This window comes from Ptiloglossa arizonensis, chromosome 9, assembly GCF_051014685.1.
Source record: "Ptiloglossa arizonensis isolate GNS036 chromosome 9, iyPtiAriz1_principal, whole genome shotgun sequence".
NCBI classification, from domain to species: domain Eukaryota; kingdom Metazoa; phylum Arthropoda; class Insecta; order Hymenoptera; family Colletidae; genus Ptiloglossa; species Ptiloglossa arizonensis.
Genome location: NC_135056.1, coordinates 6,901,672 through 6,921,190, shown reverse-complemented (window position 1 = coordinate 6,921,190; position 19,519 = coordinate 6,901,672). Strand labels below are relative to the sequence as shown.

Below are 19,519 nucleotides of genomic sequence, written 5' to 3'. Positions count from 1 at the left end.
ATGGAATATTAGGTTTCCAATGTTGGCAAACTGCGGAACAAAGCTTGCTGGTGATCCTAAGGGTTTCAACGTCGCGTCATCCCCAAAATATTCCAATGATCGGGAGGATTTGTTCCTGGTCTAGTTATCAGTACCGACAAATAATTTCTAAATTAATATTTCGTTAAAATACTTGCGTGTGAAACACACGTAAAAGAGAAACGTGGCTCTCAAAAAGGCAATAACAGGGTATTGAATGTGCCCGGTAGGATTCTAAATTGTTGAAATCCGTGAACGTTCCCTCGAATAAACATTCGCGAGTCTCGTGATCGCGTTGATAATGCAAACATTTCTTAAATCTCTCCACTTGTTAACAAGCGGGATGGCAGCGAGGCCAGTGGAAGCAAAAGTGTCTTTTTTTTTACGTAGAACTTGTACCACACGCTCGCGATTTTTTGCAATGAGCCGCACCTCCGCCCAGAAAACAGAGACACGGATGCAAGGAAGAAAGGAGAGAGGCAAGAAGGTACCAGGTTAGATAAAAGGCTAACGAAGGAAACGCAGGAGGATACCACCGAGCTGAACGAGTGCAACGCCGACGATGGTATGCATTATGCAGAGAGGTCGCCAGCTGGAGCTTCTATTTGTCCTTCTGCTTCATAACCGACTGCCGCTATGACTTCGAATACTCGCGATTAGGTGGAAAATCGGATGTACACGTATATAAAGGATTTCGTTGAATCGGGCTGCATATCTAACGCCGCTAACAACCGCCACGGCGTCTTCTATACGCGCAAAACGTAGAACTTAATTCCGCGCGGCCCGAAGACGCTTAAAATTCAGCCGCGAGGTTTCCAGGCGTCGTTTACGTTTTCGTTGCTCGTCTCGCGGCCTCGAAATTCACGGAAGGATTCAACGTCGATCCCCGAATGCGAATCAATAACCATGGCTCAGTTTTTAACTCGCCTCTCGCGCAAATTCTATTAGTATAATTAGATTTCTCCGCGCGAATGCAAAGATCGAGAGTCTTAAATTCAATTTAACCGTGGCCGCGTACCACCGTGTTAACCGCGACAGACGAACGTACAGAGAACGATTCCTACTCGCGAATGTTTATTCGAGGAATGGTTTTCACCGACGAACGGATTTTAACAATTAAGAATCCAACCGGGCACATTGAATACCGTGTTGTTGTCTTTTTGAGAACCATGTTTCTCTTTTTCGTGTGTGTTACACGGAAGTATTTTAACGAAATTTTAATTTAGAAATTAGTCCGAGTTTGGAATTCGGTTTAAGTTACTTGTAAAGAATTCAAAATAAATTAGAAGCTTTCATATTAAAGAATGAATTATATTTACTTTGTGTCGATCGAAGAAATTCCTTGTTTCGTATTTACAGTAAATCATTTATTACGAATGGAAATTAAATTTATTTAAATATTATAATGCAGTTCCGATCTGGGTCAAATTGACACGAATACAATTGATGTAACAATTATTTTAACGGTGAAAAGAGTTTACATAGGAGAATTGATAATTAATGGATCAAATTTGAGTAATAAATGCGCTCGAATTTTTTAGCCAACCTATTACATTTACATAATGTCTGATCAATGCTCTGTGTTCGGCCTTGTTTCATAACTTTTTTTCAAGTTTCGAGTCATTTGTGCATTCCATCAGCGTAAAAGCTTTCGACTGTGCCGTTGAAATCTTCAGTCATATGATATTTCGCATCGTATATATTCTTTAATGATTTCCCATTTTATTCTAATTTGTTAACGGGCTAAAAATTAATTCCACGAAATGGAAAATGAGAAAGACTTGATTAAAAAGTATTAATTTTCGAACGAGGTTTTGGAAACATCTGAGAAGAATAATAATCTCCGGTAATATCGCTATTATCGAATTCTGGCTTTTTATAAAACAGTAATTAATTATTTTACAAACATAGTTAAAAATTTAATCTACGACAACAAATTTCTCAGCTTTGTTTTTTCATGGTATAAAAGCAAATCCAATAATGAAAAAAAGTCACGATTGGATGATGAACGGTACATTTTAAGATGTGAACTATAAACATTTGAAATACCATTTATTACACGACGAGAAATCTTCACAATCAGTACGAAAAACAATGTTTTAAGGTAAACACGTTCAAACCTGCTGGAGGATGCACTCGATTATACAATTTCGAACATTTTACAATTTCCTTATTTCTTTTTTTTTTTTAATCTAAAAACAAACTTAGAGAAATATATTTTTAAATAGTTAAAGTTTTTAAAAATGTAAAGAAAAAGTTTGTTTTATTTTTTCCATTCTTCCCCGTGGTTATGTCCCTGAATTAATTTTATACGAAATAAATAAATATCTCGTTCGATGGAAACAACACCCAATAGTATGGTCATAGATTGTTGCATACTAAATACGCACTAATTTGTTAGATACTACATTACGTACCATAGTTACATTGCAATCATTTTTGTCGTGTTTTTAAATAAACGGATAGTGAGGGAACTTCGCGATGAATAAATTCTTTTCTTCGATGCCACCAATAGTCGTATTTTTATTTTCGCTGTTAACCAGATTGAATTTCGAGCAGTATTTTCCTACACAAATTGTTTGATTTTCGAATAAAGACTCCGTAATAAAGGACATTCTTTCAGTCCAGCCATGTAAAAAAAAAAAACGAACCGTGTACTATTATAGTTCGTTCGAGTATTGAAAATATTTTTAAAAAGGGGAAATATTTGTTGCAATGCGTCGGGAAAAATTCTAAACAATTCAATCTAACGAAATTAAACCGACCCAAATTCTCCGAATTCTATCGAGCAACTCGACATATTTGTGCACTCCACTCTGCTCACTTTTTCCAAGAATTGGGACATTTCTAACAGACAGTAGTACTTTCTTAGAGTGCAGACCAACGTTCGAAATGATTAATGATCGTCACTCGGGTTCGAACCGATGTTCTCTCGTTTCATAATACAAGCGATCCATGTTTTGTCACCAGTTTCTTTCTCCCTTTCGATAAAGAATTAACTTCGTGCCGCATTAATAAAAAAAAATCGTAAATTAAACCGCTGTTCCATTTTGGTTAATTCGTGTGACACGCAAACTTTGTGGTTCTTTCATGGTCCCAATTTTCTACAAAGCCGATTCCACGTAAATATTTAAATATCCATAGAATGTCTCTCGTATCGTGTGTCGAGGACAGTTTTCAATTAACGTGAATTTACCATCGTCTCTTTATTTTCCAAACTGTCGCGATTGCATCTAACCTTTTCAAACCTGTCTGAAACAGTGCGTTCGTTGATCACGTTGTAATCGTGCGCGTAATAAATTTGTTGGGCTCACCGTACCGCATTTCTTTCCATTCCTTTAAATATCACCGAAGGAAAATAAATATTGCAACGTTATTGCATCCTGGTCGCGTTCTCTTCAATTTCTTTGAGAACGATTTTTACTAGGCAGATCAAAGACCAGTGGAAATATTCCAGATCGATAGAAGTACGGCTCCTCATTTTAAATCAGTTTGCGAATTTAAAAAGCGGGATTCTAATTTTATGCGGATACTTTCGGACCATGTATATTTTCAACCATTTCTGAATTTAAGATGTTCGCGTTATCTCTATCTATCTCGTGGTTTAGGTTCGTTCGATACACCGATATGGTCGATGGAGCAGTTTTATTAGATTCACCGGAAAGTTCTGTCCGCAATTTAAATGAGGTTTCCCGTGTAGGGAGTATCGGTAATATGCCATCACAAATGATTATTGATACTCTTATGCGCTACGTAAAACAGGAATTTCCAGTGTTCAAGTACTTTCTCTAATAAGATTAAAAGTACCGTGAAGATATTGATCGATAATTGCGATATTGCATACTGTACGAATTCCAACATGGAAATATTGGTGATCGCGACAGCGATAAATTTGTGGCGTGTTTTTGAATAAAAATGCAATATGCAGGCGACGGTTCGAAGAATTTCAAAATGGTGATTCGTGTACGAAAAACGAACCACGGTTAGGTGTTTAACATCAATGGTGATTGGAGAACACTTGTGCGTCGTTCGATAAACAATTAACGATTGCGTTAATCGTTTTTATCGATTTTATCGAGTTTTTATCGTTTAATCTTTTTTAGACAACAAAAGTAAGATAGAGGTCTGTCGTAAACCCATCATGAATGTGAAAGAAATTTTTAAGTAGTTATATACGTAAAAAAAAGGAAATTGTGTATATTTATCAAATTTTTTTCATCGTAAAGATATTCGAATATACGAATTTATAAAAGAAGGTAGAGTGTTTACTTTAAATTCTTTTTTCCACATTTTTGTTCAATTATACAACCTCTTGTACGATTATAAAAAATCGATGAAGATTGTGAACAAATATATTTGTTTTGTCAAAATCCAAGTCGTACTTTATTTTTTCGTCATGCACATATATCTATACTAGTCACATCAATGTGTAATTATTGATGCTATCATTGAAATTTTTCAAACGAATAATATTTGTACACTTATAAACGTGTTATTTAAACCTGTTGCAAATAGCTGTTAGTTTATTCAACATATGTGGATAAGAAATACAGCGTGCCACAAAAATCACTAGCAATTTTACAGAATGAAAAAGGTTACAGGACAATTACCCGTTTATACACTAAATTTATATTTATACATTTATAAAAAATAAGGATATCATTTACATTGTGCTTAAACACCACGTACAGAAAAATTGACCAAAAAATTCATAGAAAAATTCAAGAAAAATTTACAGAAAAATTCACAGAAAAGTTTACCGAAAAATTGCACAAAAATCGAGCTCCTAATGTAGAAAATTTCGAGCTACGTTGATTCACCGCGTCCCTCGTACCTGCGAATGCACAAGGAGGACTCAAAAATAGAAAATTCTTCTTTAAATGTTTCGCAAGACGGATCGTCCTCCAGGACACCTTGTGTACTTGTGTCGGTTCGTTTGCGATGTACGAATTCTAATCTCTTTCGCACGAATGGACACGCAATCTTTACAAGCCCCGGGGGGGCATGTTCGCGCAATTCGATAATAAATTCACCGAAAACCTTTACACGGGTTCCCGGAGGATCGCTCGAACGCTGGTAAAATGTGCAGCGCAACACGAACAGTGTTCGCCAAGGTACGCATCCGAGAGCGAGCCACTCTTAGGCGTGGCTCGCCCTACTTTCAAGGTACGAGACGAGCTGTACATCGAGAGTCACTTCCCTCCAGCATCGTCACCGTCGGTTTCCGATTCCCTGTGGTAGCGCCAACGAAACGAGACTTTCTCTTACGTCAGACAAGTCACGAGCCACTGTGTCGTTACGACCCGCCCAGCCACTGCTCCCTCGATCGGATCGGAAACCCTCGCCACGAGAAAGAAAAAAAAAAAAATCGATTTAATTTTCCCCCATCGGATCGATCTCGCGACTAAAAAAAAACCACACGGGCAGAGAGAGAGAAAGAGAGAGAGGGATCGTAAAATCGGGCAAACAGACCCCGAGCGAGAGAAGAAGACTTTTGTCCCACCGATGACAACACGTAGAAGAACGAGTACGCTCGTCGCGTCAAACTAATCGAACATCCCGAGACGATTTTCGAGAACGGAGAAAATTAAAGCCCGATGGTACCTTGTACGCGAGTGTCCCTTTCCTCGTAAATTTTACGAGAATCCGTCGAAAAATCGTGACACGAATCGTGCCGCGTAACTATCGATTTCGACTCGGTTTATTGAATAACTAAACAAATCGATGATAAAATCCCGGTTATCGATGAAAGTAACAGAACCGTTCGGTCGTAACATAAAGCAAACGTCACGTTCGATATAAATTGTTTAGAGGGCGTGAAAAAAAAAAAAAGAAAAATATACAGAAGGAACGATATCGCTATTTCCACACCGTAAAATTCACCATCGTAAATCTTTGCGCAGTTTTGCGAAAGTGAATTGTACTCGAGTTAAATATAGTGCACGCGCGTGTACGAAACGTATTAAACGTTCTTGCATGACTCTTCCCTGTCGCTAAATTAATTTATCGACGTCTTTGTTCGTAAATATAGATCGATTTGTTTTTAGAAACTCGTAGTGAATTTCGGTACACCTAAGTAGTTGGAGTTCTCGTGTTTCGAAAGATTCGTATCGATTTTGGAACGAACGTTGGTGGAAATTCTTTTCTATTTTCACGTTCAATCGAATCTAGCTTGCAGAAACTCGCTTCAAAGTTCAATGGAGACTCGAATACGAAATAGTGATGGACGAGTTGTGATTTTAAACGGCGGGACAGTGTTTCTGTATGTTTATCTTGTAGCGCGAGTAATGAAATTAAATGATACCAAGCTTTTGTACCTGGCAAAAACTTTGAAAAACATAATATAACTAAAATTTGTTCCCCCGAGAGAAAGAACAATGGATATTTATTTCATCCGCGCATTCTGCATGCAAAATCATAAAGGAGTGCACGAAGAAAAAATTGTTGGGCATGGTGGTGCTCGGGAACACGTGCTACGTTGAACTCGTTGGTGTATAAAGCGTATAAAAACAGCGAGAGATTAACGTTTAAACGGAATTATAATTTTATTTCTGTAGACAAGTCTCTATTTTAGATTAATTATACAAAAAGGAGAATAAGCGTTCGAAGATAACTTTTTAACTTTAAAGCGTACTTCCATTCGACCGTATATATATGTAGGTACTCAAAATTCTTCGAATTTTACGTACAGTAATTGTTTTTTTAATTTTACGATAGAGTAAGAAAACTAGGACATACAAGAGCATGTATTAACCAATTTGCATTGGGTTATGCACGAAAGTATGAAAAATATAGCGTTATCGTCAAATTCTCTTAATTAAATAGAAGTACAGCTATTTCAAAAAGAATTGCAAATCTAATATTTCAATGATTTTGAAAAGATGGAAGTAAAGATATATTTTTATTCTTCTTTTTTTTTATTAAAAAACATAGCCACCGTGCACGGTCTGTGTATTCTGGTAATAATCAAAGAAATTTCCAATATTCGGAATGAAAAATTCTCAAAATGCCATTTAACCATATATATTGTTCTTTCACCGCTGTTCACTAACAATATGAACGGGCGCATACACTGCCGTCCAAAAGTTTAAAATCACTACGTGAATTAGGTGAAACAGGGTCTTTTTAAGAAATAGGTCTCAAGTGTACTGTTTAAACATTTTAAACCCACAATAGAAATTTGAAATGAGTGAGGCCTCAAGTACACTATTTAAACCTTTGTAAACCCACAATAGAAATTTGAAATGAGTGAAGCCTCAAAAATACTACTCAAATCTTTGCAAACCCACAATAGAAATTTGAAATGAGTAAACTCTCAAGTACACTACTTAAACCTTCGTAAACCAGTAATAAAAATTATAAATAGGTTAGATTTCAAGTACACTACTTAAACCTTCGTAAACCAGTAATAAAAATTATAAATAGGTTAGATTTCAAGTACACTGTTTGAAACTTTGTAAACCCACAGTAGATATTTGAAACGCCCTTCACTCGTTCCTAAACAGCGATAAATTATCTGTCTAAAACATTGTACCCTTTCGATACCTTTCTTTGCATACATACAATGTAATGCAAAATATTTTCAATACAGATTAAAATTACTCGAAACAAACAGAACGAAGAAAACAAAATATCTATATTTCCGTTCGTGCGTCGATGAACAAACATCAATCGACCTTACCGTTGATTTTCAATCGATCCGAGGAAAAGAACGCGAACTTCGCTCGCAGTGAAATTCGCCGCGTTGAAATCGTTGCGGCGATAAAAGCAGAGTCGCGAGCGCGCGGTCCCTTTCGAAACGGGGATTAAGCGGAACACGATTCAAGCTCAGAACGATCGGATCTCTCGCTACATTACCGGTGTTGTCTGTAACCGATTCGTACGTTCCATCCCGGAGAGAAAAGGGGGTCGAGAGCAACCGCGGGAAAATAAGAGAAAATCAAGCCCGCAGCGCGGAGCTACGGTTGGTAAAACTTCTGGAAACGGACTGCGGGAAGAAAGAGAACACGAGGCGGACAGAATTCGCGGGCAAGAGCGCCGTAGCAACACCAACGCGCGCCCCGTCTAATTATCCATGCGCTTTGTGCGTACAGTGGTCGAGTAAAAGCAACAGCGGCAATAGCACCGGCCGCGAGACCGACATGGCCGCTCGGACCGTGGATAATTCTAGGCCGATCGCTCACCGTTCAACGAGCCGAGGATCAAAGCAAAAACAGTAGGCGCGCGCACTCTCGTCTTGCTCGCGATTTCCAGCCTGGTGAAATCCTCGACGATTTTCTACCGTGATCGTTTGTTTCGTACCAACGCGCCTTTCAAAGAGGCGTTCACCTATACCCGGCTCTTTCTTTCCTTTTTACTATTTTTTTTTTTCCCCTCCACTCTCCGTCATCACCGCAGCAACCACTCTCCCCTGTCGTGTAGCTCCGTGCAACACCTCGACTTCTCTATTTTTAGCGGTGCGTTTACACCGCCGATTGTATCGAACGCGTTCCTACGAGTTTATCGCGAACTCGAGATAAATCGACAAAAGTACGCGCGTCAAAAGTTCACCGCACCGATGCGATCCGTTTTTATTTCTCTTTCGAGCCACCATCCCGTCCGAGGAACAATACTTGTTCCATGAATACACGTCGACCGTGAATTCGTCCGGTACGCGACGCGAACTTTCCGCGCGTCGATGTGTTTACGACGCGCGTGTACAGCTCGGCGTCCAACTCGCGGTCAAAGGGGTGGTTCTTCGAGCGGTGGTACCGGTAACGCTCGCTTACAAGCAACGTGGTCAGATCGCGTCCCCTGATTCGCTAACTGGGAGGAGTGGGGAGAAGCTAGCGCGGTGGGGGTCGCCGCCCCCTCTCCCCTCCTACTTCACGCATCGTGCGTCGAAGGCATTGGAATCACGATGCGATTCGCGATCTTCCCCCACTCTGGCGCCTGCAACGCACGATGCGCGTAAAGTGGGGAAACTCGCGCTCTACCGCGCATCGAAACGAATCGATCGAAGTTCGGTATTTGTAACGCGGCTAAATCTCTAAATGCGTGAAAATGCACGACAGATTAAAGCAATAGCTATTTTAGTACTTTGTTTCTCTTTTTATCAATGATACGTTTGTAAGTAATCATTGTTACTCACAAAAGTATGTAAGATTAAACCTATCATTTATGAATAAGATATCGTATAAGATATCATTTATAAATAAGAGACAATAAATTTCGTAAGTAACAATTTCATATGCATTTTACAATTTGTAATTATTTACGAGTAATAGAATTTCTTGTGTACTTTTGTGAGTAAGAATTTCCTATGTATGTCACAATTTGTAAATATTATTTACGAATAATAGGATTTCTTGTATACTTTTGTAAGTAAGAATTATTATTATGTATCGTTTGTAAAAAGAGAAATAAAGTAGTAAAATAAAGTTAATCATTGAATTAACATTTCGATCGCGAGTCCCGATCGAAAACGACGGAGGAACATACTTCGAGTCGCGCGCATTTGCAACCATAGTATATTATTGGTTAATACGATCTATACTAACCAAAGTCGAGTAACGAATAAAGCAAACGAGACATATCGAGATCGAGTGAAATAGTAATCGTCTTACGAGATTTCTTCTGAGTACGGTAGAGTATTCTCCGGATAACTGAAGTATTTTTCCCCGGATAACTGAAACATTTCTTCCCCGGATAACTGAAACATTTCTTCCCAGGATAACTGAAACATTTCTTCCCAGGATAACTGAAACATTTCTTCCCAGGATAACTGAAACATTTCTTCTCCGGATAACTGAAACATTTCCCGGATAATTGAAACGTTTTTTTTTTTTCACGGATAACTGAAACATTTTTTCTCCGGATAAGTGAAACATTCTCCCCGGATAATCGAAACCAAGTCACCACCACGTTTATATCTACACGTAACGAGCAACAAGGATAAATTACACCTTCTATCAAACATTAAAACTACCATTGCTATCGATAGAGTGGTGAGGTTTTCTCGATGGAAACTTCGCGGTGAAACTGAGAAATGGGTGTAAAAATAAACGGAAGTGTGGAATAAAATATTTTTATGAATTTACACGAGAAACGTATAGACAATTGATATTGTGAATCTTTGCGAGAGATTTTGTCGCCGCTTCAACGGATCCTTTATTTGTAACAAACGCACGGTGGAACGAATAGTAAACGTCGCATCTCTAGATAGAGACAATACGCGTGAAACTTTCTGCATAAAAGACAAGGTCGTGGCATATGTATAGTACCTTATGACCAAGGATTTCCGCATAAGCGGCGAGACCTCGAAACTTTATCAGAACTCTCTCAACGTGCCGGAACTACTCCTTGATGGCATCGTATAAAAGACAAATACTACCACTAAGTATGCAATTTACGCGGAAGTGTGCATTTCATTTTCAACCAAGGGGAAACATTAATTCACGGGGCAAACGACTGGAAACCGAAATTCACCGGGTTTACCCGAGTCTATCGAGTATACGAATTAATTTTCCGAATCGCGTATCGAGACATTAACGACGCTTAAATATATACGTTACATTTTAATCAGCGCCAACGAACGACGAATATTAGACTTTAGAGACAACAGACCATTATGAAAACAAATCTGCGTCACAATTCTCGAAAAATTAAATTCCTCGCTTGTTTCGCGTTACACGGATTTACATGATAATATACGACGTGTAAACTCACTGGTACACGTGCATATGAAATTCGTACAAAGTAAATGTTAAATATTAATTTGCCGGTGCAAGGGAATTTTGTAGAAAAAATATCTATTATTTTCAAGAAATTAACATTTCCGGGGGGGGGAGAAAAAATACAACGCAGAATTAGTCTACCTTTTATTCGCGACGAATAAATTTAATTGATAATATCGATTTATCTGTAATACATTCTATTTTTGCAAGGGATACACTATATACATTTTTTTGCTTAGCCGAATGATATTGTCGTACTTTTAGTGCTTCCTAGATTTTTTATCGTTTTAAGAGACCATCAAAGAGGGGTGAGTCAACACATCTCGATGTAAAAGTCATTTCAAAAGTAAATATTCAAAACGATGAACCTACTTTTTTGGATATTTATCGATCCTACTATCGATATTATTTCTCTCATATCTGGTAATACGTAGCATCGAAGTTATCGACACAGATACCCAAGAATGTTTTCATATCTACACTATTCAAAGTATACCCAGTATACTAATAGTTAACCCAGCAATTTTCAAAATACTAACAGTTAAGTCCAGTATACTAATAGTTAATATACTAACCTTACTAATAGTTAATAGTCCAGTATACTAATAGTTAATCCAACAATTTTTTAAATACCAATAGTTAAGTCCAGTATACTAATAGTTAATATACTAATCTTACTAAAAGTTAATATACTAACCTTACTTATAGTTAATATACTAACTTTACTAATAGTTAATATACTAACCTTATTAATAGTTAATAATCCAAATATACATTGCTAGACTTCGTGTACTTTAATTTTAAGTAAATTTCTCTCCGAAGACAAAAACGTTGAATTAATAAACACAATTAACGTCACGTATAGCTATACTTTAATTAATGAAAAAAATGCGAATCTTCTTACTGTTTCTAATAGAAGAATAAAATTTAGTAAATATTCCACTACCACAATACAGGGTGTTCCCGAATAATATGTAAAAGCGAGCTGGAGGTGATACCTTTAAAAAAAAACAAAAAATAAGAAAAATAAAAAGAACAAAATTTCGTCGATTTTGACTTCGTTTTCGAGATAATCGAGTTTGAAAATTCACTTCGTGTTACTCGCACTCACGACTAAGATACGATTCAACCAACGATGTACAGTGTCTATCGTGTTTGTAAACAATGTTTCACGATTATTGGTACGCTTCTGGAATCGTCAGTACTTCAGTTATTATAAAATTATTATTAAAATTTCAAAATAAAATTAATTATTAATAAATAAATAATTTTATTTACCAAACTGAACTAAATTATCATTCAGGACATTCAATTTTCGATAGTTTACCACCGTGACTTACGCGAATCGAGAATACCTTGATACGATCCGAGCTTCGGGAGCCTGTAACGGAAATTTATTACTTCGGTATTACAGAGAGCTACATCCTAATCGAAGTGTTCCCGATCGAAGAACAATACAAAGAAATAATATCGTAATAAGTACGATAGAAAGAAGTTTTTTCGAAAATGTTTCTTTGCGACCACAACGACGAGATTTCGGTCCTGTTCGTCGGCAAAGTTCCAACGCAAAGTGAATCTTCAAACTCAATTATCTCGAAACTGAAGTCGAAGTCGAACAAAATTCATTCCTCTTACATTTCTTCTTCTTTCATAAAGAATCACCTCTAGCCTGTTCTTACACGTTGTTCGACTACACTCTCTACACGCCAACCATCACAAGGAATACAAGACATTCGAAAGAAATTCCACGTTCGACCTATACAGCGAGTAAAACGTATAAACCGTGAAAGAATCTTAAAAAATTCCAATCGCCACGAGTATCCAAATTCCAGGGTATTCCTCTCGCGGTACAGCGCGAGTACGCTAATGCAAGTGGCTTCGAATACTCGTCATCGTCCAAATACAGCGCCGTGGAATACGAACGAGCTCCCTGCGTACGTAATCTCAATAAATAAGCATTCCCGGCGAGTTGTCACGGATTTGTCAACGGCCAACGGAGACCAAACACCGTATCAATAGTGTAATCGCGGCTGGCCGCAGTGTGCAATACACACGCCGTACACGGTCGTTTAGGAATGGAATTTGTTGCCTCTGATTGCGACAAGTTTCGAGGAAAAGATTGCGTTCGCTCCGAGCTCCGTCGAGGCGAGCGGAAGGAAGCTACGGGTAAAAGTAGAAAAGCCAAGGGAACGAGATAAGTCTAGTAGATGAAAGGCGCCAAAAAGAAGTACAAGATATCAACGAGGAGCCCCGATGAATGAGTCTACCAACGATCTTTGAGACTCCAGCAGCCTGTGATTAATAAGTAACGTCGATCTCGGCCAAAGTAGAGTTTCCTGAAGCTTCGGGTGCAAGTATTACCCACCGTGACACTTCTCGGGGAGTAGTCGGACGTAAATAAGAATTTTTCGAAAATAAATGGCCTCCTTCGCTCGTTCACGGTCGCGTTGCGGGGGTTTGCTAACCAAAACGGAAGTTTCAGCGCGGAGTTAGGCTACGCGATGGACGTTTAAACGAGTGAAACGAAACGGTCCGCCCACGTGGCCCGACGATGAACTAAATGAAAAAAAAAACATTTATTCGCGATAAATAAAAGCCAAGGTAACGAACATTTTATGTCGACGGTGGACGCGACCGTGCTCGATACCGAGTCCTTTTGTTTTATTTCCTTTTTTTTTTTTTTTATTATTATTTTTCTTTTCTCTTTTTATCGAAAATTGTACCGTCGAGTATCTCGATCGAGGCAATCAAAGGTCGATGAAACCTGACGTCGAATCGTGTTTTACGTTAAATTTGACGAGTGAATTTTCAAACGTGGCTGACAACGGGGGAAATATCGAAAGGGGATTAGTTAAATTTATTGCGCAAACTTTACGTCGTTTAATCGAAAGTGGGACGGAAGGGTTGCCAATAACAGCACAGAAGTCAATAACCGCTACGTTGAGAAACCCAGATTTGCGAATCGTTGCGCAAGATTAATTGTGACGTTTACTTGTACCGAGTCGCCTTATAACGTCTATTCGTTTTGCTCTTTGTACACTTCTGTATCGAACGATCGCAGATGTATTCTTATCCCGAGGTTTCCAACTTGTCGAAAATTAATAAATTATTCGATCACGGTTCTGTCCAACATCGCGACTCCACGCGAAAAGAAAATCGAACGAATTAACGCTCGAGACGCGATCACCCGAAAGTGTATTTGCACGAATAATCCCAAACTTTAAATACCAATGGAAGTTAACATTAGCTGACTATGGAATGGGCGAATATATCGACAATCATTAAATTCCAGCTTAATTGCTCGAGGACAGAGAGCGCTTTTAAATATTCCAGACGATCCGTCGAAATTCTTGACGAGACTCCTTTTAGTTTCTAATTCGTTTAATTATTTAAAAGTATCATCAGCCTCTTCTCTCGTTCATCGAGCCGGATACTCTATTCTTTCAATGGAAACTAATATTTTCGTTCGTTTAACAACAAATTATATCCTCTGTGTTGAACTTAATATGTTTTTAAGAACGATCTAAAGTTCGTTATTGTTGTACGTTCGATGGCATGAAACAAATATTTCATTCAACTAAGTTATTGAAATTCCTCGACTCTCGTGTCGTTGAATAATTTCAATAATTATATTTACCAAAACTGTCAACAAATTGGTAATGATTCGAACCTAGACGTAATTAGTAAATAAAATGTATACGCATCAATTTCTCTGTATATTTATTTATAGAAAATCGTAATTAAAGATGGACAATGGAGGCGTTAACCGGGTAACAAATTAACTATTCTTGATTTTATCGCATAAAATCACATTTTATAATCATAGATATTTCTCCGAGCAATCAACAGCACGGAGACTTGGTTTCGGTTATAACAATGGCGCCCGGATTCCAGTTTTCCCCTTTCTGTGGCGATTAAAGCATAATTACACTGCAATCTTTAATTCTACTTTCTTTATTTCGGTAAATTATACGCAGTTTCCCATGCTTTTTCCCCGACAGAGGTAAAATGGTCCACGAGGAGATGCAACAGCTCTTCCATGAAAATGGCCGCTTTTACAGAAGAGACAATCGCACTTGTCTTCGACAGGGTTGATTTGCGAAAGTATCTTAACACTTTGCCGCCATTTTCTTTTACGATGTTCTGTGCACGATAAGTTTCTCTTCTCGAAAAATTCACGCGAACTTGAAGCTTTCCATTGGGAAATGTAACGCGTTGCACGAACAAGCACCGATTTAAAATAAATCGCTTAACGAGATGGAATAAGTGCGTCGAACAATTATAAATATTTATACGATCGTTAATAACCTCGGTAATTGATACGGTTTTAAACGCCATTTAAAAAGAAAAAGAAAGATCAATTAAGACTGGAAACGGAAAATACAGTGTGGAATTAATTATCTGCAAAACACGTACGACAAGTAAATATTTAAACGTTACCGAAACAGAATATTTAATTAACCGATGAAAATACAGAGTTCGGTATAAAGTTAATTACGAGCTGAATACGTGCTTCGTCTATTTTTCGAATTTCGATTTAAAATGTCGAAAACATGTTCGAAAAATTGTAAAAAAAAAAAAGTAAAAAAAATCGATTTTTAGAATGCAATAACGCGCGAAGGGTTAAATAAAATCACGAATCGTGTAAACTAATGGTTTTCGAAGATTTAGGAAGGCGTCTTCTGAAAAATAAGAAAAATGAAATTTTCGCGATCGAGATTTATACGCAAAAACTTCGTTCGTGTTTATTTTAACTTTTCCAAAATTAAATCGTTTATATCGAACGAATTTTTTAACCATCAGATGTACAAACTTGTTCAAAGCACGCCTCTAGGCGAATTAAACGCTTGCAAAGTCGTCGTATCGATTAACAAATTATACTTACTGTACTGTATATCGTAAATAATGCTATACGCAACAAGAAAAACACGAAATTCCAAGTGCACCGATTTGTATCGTTTTTGTCGATTAAAATTCAGGACAGGATATATTTATTAAACGAGATAAAAGTTATTACAGGACGCGTCCCCTCTAAAGTATTGCGGAGTATTTTCTCGAGAAGTATCGAAGATAACAAAATGATTTTTTTTTCACCACTATGATATAAAGGCACCCTTCACATGACTCATCCAGCTGTTTGAATATCCCAACAGGGTGAAGGGGTCCGGCCCTTCAATTTTTTCAATGGAATCCCATAGAAACTTTTTCATTTCTTAAGCTAGTACGAGAAATATCTCAAATAGGTAGAGATATATGGATAAATATTGTTTTAGATAAATATTGTTGGAATATTTCTTCCAATATATGGATAATATGGTTAAGATATATGGATAAATATTGTTTTAGATAAATAATATTGGAGTATCTCTCCCAACAATATTTTTTCATTTCTTTTGCAAATTTTTTCATTTCTTAAGCTATTACGAGAGATATCTCAAATAGATAGAGATATATGGATAAATATTGTTTTAGATAAATATTGTTGAGATATCTCTCCCAATATATGAATAATATGGTTCGGATATATGGATAAATATTGTTTTAAATAAATATTTACCCATATACCTCTATCTATTTGAGATAGCTCTCGTAACAGCTTAAGAAATGAAAAAGTTTGTTGGGACATCTCTCCCGACAATATTTATCTAAAACGCTTCTGTTTATTTTTTATACTTGAAATTTAAGTAAACGAGATTAACGAGTCACGTGCAACGAGAAACGATTTTGCAAGAGAAATTCAAAATTCGACAACACGAAACGATCATCGCTTTACATGGAGATCGCGTTTGGAGTATTCCAAGTCTATTTACAACATTTGCCAACACTGGTAGCGTTAACGGATATAATTTGCATTATCGGTCCTCTGAAAATCCGCATTCGATGCGAACATTAACGTTTCAGTGTCAATGGTCTCTAAACTTTGACGTGGTATCGTCGATAACGTAACTATCGGGCCACGCTTCTTTGATGGTTCATTAACAAGTTCTATTTATTGCAGTTGTTTAGAAAGCGTTTCGGCATGACTATTGGAAAATGTATCCCCCCCGATACAAGAACAATAATGTGGTTTAAACCGAATCATGCATCGTTACACTTTGTCCGAAATACACGTTCACTTCCAAATACGAAATTTAATAACGAATGAATAGAACGTGTTGGGTATATTGCGTGGTCTTCTCGTTTGACCGACATTACCTATGGCTCTGGACGTCTGTATTCGAGAATTTATTAAATATAAAGTTACGATCAATACTACGGGAACGATGTAAGTGACGAGAGGAAAGAATTCGACAAACTTGCAATGCTCTAAATACAAAAGAATTAATAATTATTCCTTTGTGTAGATGGAAATTATTTTGAATGTTTACCAGAACGATCTCCAACTCACAGAGCACCGAATTTATCGGTGAATTGTACTTTTGCTCGCAAAATTATTTTTCCTTGTAACTCTTTCACTGTGAAACACAAGAGAATGGTGTTTAGAAAAAATATTATTCGGAATAATAAGAACTTATTCGAAATTGTAAAAATAGTCACGACGTCTAAAATGTATCTCGACGATAAAAAACAATGTTTTTATTATCCCTAATTTTTCCCAAGAAACATTTCAGAAGATACACTCTGTCAAACCTGTTCAATAAGAAGTTCGTGTACTTTTACTTTAAAAATTATTTAGAATACCGTGACAATGAGCTACCCGACAAATAAGTATAGACAATTGAATTTTCCAATGATGCAAAACGACAAGATGGCGAAAATTTCGGTACGACGTAGCAAGCGAGAGTCGGTGAAAATTTTCGGCCGCTCTGTAGAAAACAACCGGTCCCCGAAGAGGTTAAAACGGTACGGGACAAATATATCGGTGCGATGTTTCGGTTATTGGCCGTTCTCTACGTTGCAAATTTTCTTTCGTGTTCCCCCAGGGGTAGCGGTCTCTATTTCGGTGAGCTAACGATCTGAACGGAGCGTTCGAAAACTTCGAAATGGAAGCGACGGCGCCAAAGGCCGATCGGGTCGGTCCCGCGCGATTATTTACGGTTCGGCGAACAGCGAGGCGATAAATAATCGAAGCGTCGATGTGACGAAGCCCATAAACCAAGTCAGTAACCCTCGGTGATTATACTCCGCGCATGCAGATTCCACGGATATCTGTAATTCGGATTATCGGAACGCACACGGGTCGGGGGCGTGCGAGCGGCGTTGGTGGATCAGCGATATTCGATAATAGGTGTCCCAACCGGCCCGGTACACAGGAACAGGTGTGCACGTGCATCACGATCGATGATACACAATCGCGCGCAGGTGGGACGGTTACACACCGATAAAACGGCCCGTGTACCATTTCTCTGTGAGATTCTTTTTAGTGGACGTATTATGAGCGAGGATACGAATGTTGGACGAAAGGTTGAATGATTAGAAGGTTAGGTCTGGGTTAAGTTATAGATTTATGTTGGCAATAGTGTATGGGATATGTGAGGTTAAGCGAGTGATTTGACTGTAGGTAACCAGGTATTGCGAGAAGTATTGTTTGTATATGTGCGATCAGTAGTGTGTTAACTTTTATGTTGATAAACAAGTAAACAGACATATTATAAACATATACAATTTCTCTGTGAGATTCTTTTTAGTGGACGTATTATGAGCGAGGATACGAATGTTGTACGAAAGGTTGAATGATTAGAAGGTTAGGTCTAGGTTAGGTTATAGATTTATGTTGGTAATAGTGTATGGGATATATGAGGTTAAGCGAGTGATACGACTGTGGGTAACCAGGTATTGCGAGAAGTATTGTTTGTATATGTATGATGAGTAGTGTGTTAACTTTTATGTTGATAAATAAATAAAGAGGCATATTATAGATATATGCCCCAGGTGGGACGGTTGCACAACGATAAAAAGACTCGTGTACCATTTCTCTGTGAGATTCTTTTTAGTGGACGTGTTATGAGCGAGGATACGAATGTCGTACGAAAGGTTGAATGATTAGAAGGTTAGGTCTGGGTTAGGTTATAGTTTTATGTTGGCAATAGTGTATGGGATATGTGAGGTTAAGCGAGTGAAATGACTGTAGGTAACCAGGTATTGCGAGAAGTATTGTTTGTATATGTGCGATCAGTAGTGTGTTAACTTTTATGTTGATAAACAAGTAAACAGACATATTATAAACATATATAATTTCTCTGTGAGATTCTTTTTACTGAACGTACTATGAGGGAGGATACAAATGTTATACAAAAGGTTAAATGATTAGAAGGTTAGGTCTGGGTTAGGTTATAGATTTATGTTGGTAATAGTGTATGGGATATGTGAGGTTAAACGAGTGGTATGACTATAGATAGGTGGAGATTTCGAGACGTAATACGTGCACGAGTATTGCGTTGACTTTTACATCGATAAACAAGTAAATAGATATATTATATCTGTGCGTTAACTTTTATATTAAAAAAGAAATAAACAGACATAAACAGAGTTCTCCCGTTGTTCCATTATTCTTATTTCCCAAGATTCTCTATCAAACCTACTTATTGGCGTAACGACCTGCTTCGAAATCGCGTAGCTACAAAGTCACCGATGTACGATACTGGCGGGTTACCGGGGCGAGAGAAGTGGAAGACTAAAGTGCGCCGGCAACTACGATCGCGAGCGCGAAACCGGGGTATGGTATAAGGGTGGAAAAGGATTGTAGGAGGTGGGGCACGAGCTGGAGGATCGCAGAGCGAGCGAGAGGAAACGTGGCGGGCTATTTAAACGGGCCAGCCAACTGCTGTGAATGAATATTCAGAAGC

The 19,519-nt window shown here is 37.8% G+C and overlaps 1 protein-coding gene across 3 annotated transcripts in view; it reads right to left on the bottom strand.

Annotated features, from left to right (window-relative positions):
- LOC143150923 (semaphorin-1A) overlaps window positions 1-19,519 on the bottom strand; it is a 715,101-nt gene that overhangs the window by 639,431 nt on the left and 56,151 nt on the right. The gene's annotated exons all lie outside the window — the stretch shown is intronic.